Here is a 6,223-nt window from a genome sequence, read left to right on the forward strand (position 1 = left end):
AGTAGGGAAGATCCAGTTCGGCAAGTCCGACGCCTTGGATTTTCGCCGTTTGCACAGCGAAGAAAAATGAGATTTTTAAGGGACTTACAATATCATGCGAGCCTAATCCACAGCCAATTCAAAAAAATAATTTAGTTTACGCATTCAAAGAAAGAAAAAACAAACTTAATCTACAACTTCCAAAAATTTCATTGGTTGGATTTTTGCTTGGGAATCGCTTGAGGACATCACCTAGATGTAATAATATTAATAAGTGGATGAGCTCAACCGACCATAGCTTTGAGAAAACTGTCCATAAGCTTTTCACTAAATCACCTTCAAAATGTGTCTGCTCTCTATGTTTTTGTGATTTAAGGAGACACATTTTGATGCAAGGTGCAGGTGGTTGTCCTCCAGTCATTCGACTGTAGGTAATATGCATTCTGGAATCATCTGCAAAAATCAGTCTGTAGGTAATGCATTCTGGAATCATCTTAGAATCCAACTGTATGCAGTCCTGGTAGCGTTTCTTGGATTTTAAGTAAGAAATCTAGGTTTTAGGAATCTCTCAACATAGGACGATTGCCTGCTCTCTTGCTGTCGGGAAGAAGGGCAAGAAATCAAAAAACGACGGGTGGTCTCTTTCTTCTCTTATCTCCCATCTAAAATTTTGAGGAAATTCAAGATTCTAAAATCCGCGTATCCAAATGGCCCCTAAAGGTGGAACAATTTTATGGAATCATGCAAAAATCAACAGCTTAAAGAACAATTTTCATCATGCCATATCATAGGTATAGAATCATGCAATAGTGGGCCAAGGCCAAGACGAGACTTGTAATGACCTACAATATAAGTGGTTTTGGTGGGTAAACTAGGATCCCTTGTAATACATATTGTTCCAAACACTTTTGCAGAAGCACTTTTGCGGCCCCTCTTTTTTCAGGAGAGAAGAGCCCCCTCCTTATGGACTGAGCTTCTAACTCAATGGGTTAAGACTTTGTTCTTCATCTAGGTCTGAGGTTCAATTCAAGCTTACTTACCTGAACACACACAAAAAAAAAGAAGAAGAGCCACTAATTAATGAATGAGACAGATTCAGTTATGAGGTGGCACACCTTTCTTGAAAAAGTGAGGTTGTTGAATGGGTTTGTGTGAAATTGGGTAGACCCTGTTTGTTTTAGATTTTGAGAATCTATTTCGAGCTTGAAGCTGTAATCAGTTTGGAACTCCAAATCAATCCTCAAAAGCCAAAACAAACATGGCCTTAGACGTTCCCGAATAATGATAATTCAAAAAGTTTGCCTTATTTATTACAAACTTCGTGACCCATGTGGGAAAAAACATGGTAGCACGTGGGAATATCATTTCTATATATGCCTTGCAAAAAACTTCGTGAAAAGGCTAAAACACACATGTGGGAATATCATTTGTATATGAGAAAACGGTTCCTACACATATGTGTAGATAAGTTATCTACACACTAGCTTAAAATACAGTGGGGGCCACATTATTTGGGTGATCCAAACCATTCATTTTTAAGGCCCTCACATAGATAGGGTGTCCACAAAAAATCAGATCCATAGGATCATCCTAACCATACGAACTGTGGAGGCAAAAAATGGACTAATTTGTGAATGTTTAAAGACATCCATTTTACCTCCACAAATCGTAGGGTTGGGATGATCCTATGGATCTGATTTTTTGTAGACACCCTATCTATGTGAGGGCCTTTAAAATGGATGGCTTGGATCACCCAAACAATATAGGCCCCCACTATATTTTAAGCTAGTGTGTAGAGAACTCTCTACACATATGTGTAGGAACCGGCTAGCATTTTTTTTTTGAAAATGGCAACATAATATATATATATATATATATATATGTAAAAACAGAACCGAGGTGGTCCTGAAGGAACAAAGATAATACAAAGATAGCAGTACAATAATTCAAGGAGGTAGATAGTCAAAGCACTCAAACGTGGCCCGAAAGACTCCTTTCTTGGCAAGGGAGTCTGCTTCCGCATTGGCTGATCTCCTGACATGGCGAAAAACTATTGAGGAGCCCTTAGATCTATCCTCTATTTCCTCTAAGAGAGGCAAAAATCGCCAGGGGGGAGAAGCGGTGCCCGAAAGCCAGCGAATAACATTTAAAGAATCCCCTTCGACTATAATTTTGTCGCACTCCAGACGAGGCATCGAAAGAAGCCCGCTATGAGCGGCTCTGACCTCTGCCTTGTTTGAGTCTGCCACTCCAATAGGCCCCGAGTAGGCCCAGAGGACTTCCCCTTTGTGGTTTCTACATAAGTCCCCTACTCCTGCCACTCCTGGATTGCCGATAGACGATCCGTCAAAGTTAAGCTTCAGGGACCCCGGAGGAGGAGGAGTCCAAGAGGGGAGGATTTTCACTTTGGTAACCGATTCCAAGCATATGATTGACCATCCTTCCCAGAGGTCGAAAGCTGAAACAAAACGAAACAGAGGAAGGCTTCGAGCCCAGGATATGACCGCAGCTATCAACTAAATATAAATCCAATAGGGAGATCTAGCCTTCCCTTCGAAGATACGAGCATTCCTCTCTTTCCACAAGAACCACCATGAGGCCAGGAAACACATCTTCCACAGCGTTCTGCCTTCCCTTTTCCAAGGAGTCCATGCCCAACTCTGAATGAATTCAGCCATAGAGTTGGAGGGGACCCAACTGATTCCAAAACGAGAAAAAATAAGACCCCAAATATGGCGAGCAACCTTACAGTGTATGAAAAGGTGGTCAATGGATTCCCCAGCAGATAAACATAGAGGACAGTGATCTACCAACCACATTCCTCGCTTCCTCAAAAAATCCATAGTTTGAATGCGGCCCCGGCTAACCGACCACCCAAAGAAAGCAACTCTCGGAGGGCAAGATTGTCTCCAAACCGAGGAGGACACATGCTCCACTAAAGAAGGGATCAGATGGTTATAAAAAGATTTGACTGAAAATATCCTCGAAGGATTCTAAATCTAAATCCGACGATCTACGCCCGAAGACTTGATGAAGCAAGAATCCAATAAGGAGAGGAGGGCACTGTAAGAGCTTAACTCCCTAACAAAGAAGTCTCTGCGAAACTTAGGAGACCAAGCCACTTTCCCTTGTTCCCTTGCAAAACATTCCGATACCCAGGCCTCTTTCTGAGATGAAACGATGAATAAGTCAGGAAACATCACTTGGGGATCATCCGAACACCAAGGATCCTGTCAGAACCGAATCCGATCCCCCCTATATACTCTGAATCGGACGCCAGGAGCAAATAACGACTTCAACTTCAAGATGTCCCTCCAAACCGTGAGACCTTTGATTTTAAAATTATCAACAGAGTCCCAATGCCCATGATCTGAACCATACTTACTTCCAATGACCCGGACCCACAAAGAGGATTGTTCTTCGCCAAATCTCCACAGCCACTTGCCCATAAGGGCCTGGTTAAAACTCTGAACCCTCCTGATACCCAAACCTCCATTTTTAGTAGGCAAGCAGACCATACGCCATTTAATCAGGGAGACCCCCTTAGAAGACCCTGATCCGCCCCACAGGAAGCGTCTCTGAATTTGTTCGATGCGTTTAGCAACTGAGGCGGGACATTGAAAAAGAGATAGAAAATATATCGGCATATTGGATAGAACGGCCTTTATAAGCACTAATCTACCTCCTTTGGAAACCAACCGGCGCTTCCAGGTGGCCAAACATCGCTCAATCCTTTGTATAATAGGAGCCCATAGGTTGTGTTTCGGTCGACCCACACCAAGAGGAAGACCCAGATAGGTTGCTGGAAAGACATCTAAACCACACCCCATAATTCCGGCGAAAAAGGATGCATCGCTCTCAGAAACGTTGATCGCGAACAACCGAGATTTTGCGAAATTAGATCTTTGACCCGAAACCATCTCATAACAACGAAGCATAGCTTTAAGATTGAGAATCTAGGATATGACCGGAGAACAGAACAAAAGAGTGTCATCCGCAAACTGAAGAAGCGATACTTCCACCTTACTCTCGCCAATAAGGAACCCTTGGTATAGCCCCAACTCACTTCCTTTTTTCAGCAGTCTGCACAGTGATTCAGCCACAATCAGGAAAAGAAAAGGAGAGAGCGGATCTCCCTGCCGCAATCCTCTAGAAGATTTGAAGAATCCTTTTGCTGATCCGTTGATGAGGACAGAGAACCAGGCAGACGATAAGCAGTTCCGGATCCACCCTCTCCACCGACCCCCAAAGCCCATACGACCCATGAGAAAATCTAATGCTGCCCAATCCACTCGGTCATATGCCTTCTCCATATCAAGCTTGCATAGGATGCCGCCTTCCCCCTTCCTCCGATAATAGTCAATGGCTTCATTGGTTGTTAAAGAACAATCAAGAATTTGCCGGTTGCTTATAAAGGCACTTTGACAGACCGATATAATTGAAGGAAGAATCACTTTGATACGATCCGTCAGAACCTTTGCGAGGACTTTGTAAAGGCTGCCCACCAAGCTAATCGGACGAAAATCCGAGCCTTTTGTTGCTCCTTCAATTTTTGGAATGAGGACGAGAAAAGTTGCACCTGTCCCTTTGTCATGCTAGCATTATTGGGCATGATATGCATGGGTGTAAAAAAAATGGGCCCGTAAAATGGTGGGCCCCACCCAAATGCATGGGTTTGACTTGAGTTAGTGGGACTTACCCTTCAAAATATATCAACGGGCGTAACGAGTATTTTGGTCTTTTTCCAACGTCATTTTTGCATTTTCACGTGTAAAGGACATTTTGGTATTTAGAGTACAAAAAGGTATGAGTGAGCATTATTCGGTTAAAACCGGTTCGGTTTTTTTCTTTTCGGTTCGGTTTCGGTTTTTTTTTTTTTTTTGGAAATTCGGTTATTCGGTTTCGGTTTTCTCAAAAAAAAAAATTCGGTTAACCAAATAACCGAAATTATGGCTGAAAACCATTTTTTTTTTCCAAAAAAAGTGTTATATGTGCACTCCGTAGGATGATCAAAACCGTCCATTTGATTGATCACAACTTAATTAGGTCGTGCTCAAAAAATCATTTCGATCGGATGATCCTAGCCCTCCGATCCAAACCGAGATTTTGATTTTTTTCCCTCTTTTTTTCCCACAATTTTTATTCGGTTCGGTTTCGGTTACCAAATTTCGCTCTATGCGGTTCGGTTTAAACCGAATAGCCACCCCTACTAAAAAGGGCGCTGATATCCCCCCCCCCCCGGGGGTATTTTCCCCTCCGCCCCCGGCTTGACGTCGCACTAATGCTAAACATTAGGCTTTAACGGCTAACTCTTATATTCCCTTTTTTTTTTTTTTTTTTGATGACATAGTGTGTTCCCACCCCCCTTGAATCAGGTTAGTGCCCGTTTCCTACGTGTAGACCTCTCTCTCTCTCTCTCTCTCTCCACAATAGGAACAGTTGATGCCCCCCCAAAATTCTCTTCCTTGATGCCCAAACCCAACCCACTATGACAGTGTACTGTCCAGACCATAGGATGATCCAAGCGGTCCATTTGATAGGCCACATCGTAAATAGGTTGTGTCCCAAAAACCCTTTTCCATATGATGATCCTAGCCCTCAAATATAAAGAGAAATTGCTTATTATGGAAACCGGCCTCTATAGATTGGAGGGTTGTGATCATCCTATGCAAATGATTTTTGGCGCACAAGCCATTTATGTTATGGCCCATCAAATGGACGGCTCAGATCATCCTATGGTCTGGATGGTACACTTCATTTTCAAAAATATGCGTGGGGCCTAAATTGGGCCTTAATGTTACTGTACGAACCACACCATAGGATGATACAAACCATGGACGGCTTGGATCATCCTATGTCGTGGACGGTACGCTTCAATTTGAAAAATATCGGCTGGGCCGCCTTAATGTTATTGTACGACCAACTCTATAGGATTATCCAAACCATGGACGGCTTGGATCATCCTATGTTGTGAACGGGCCTTAATGTTATTGGACGACCAACTCCATAGGATGATCCAAACCATTCATTTGATGGGCCACAATGTAAATAGGTTGTGCCCCAAATATCATTTCCATAGGATGATCACAACCCTACAATCTATAGAGGTTGCATAAGATGTAGTTTCTATTTAGATCGGAGGGCTAGGATCAGCCTATGGAAATAATATTTTGGGACGCAACCTATTTACGTTTATGGCCCATCAAATGGACGGTTTGGATTATCCTATGGTGTGGTATGGGAG

This window comes from Tasmannia lanceolata, unplaced genomic scaffold (genome assembly GCF_043159265.1).
Source record: "Tasmannia lanceolata isolate RefF3 unplaced genomic scaffold, GAP_Taslan_0.1 ptg000016l, whole genome shotgun sequence".
Taxonomy (NCBI): Eukaryota; Viridiplantae; Streptophyta; class Magnoliopsida; order Canellales; family Winteraceae; genus Tasmannia; species Tasmannia lanceolata.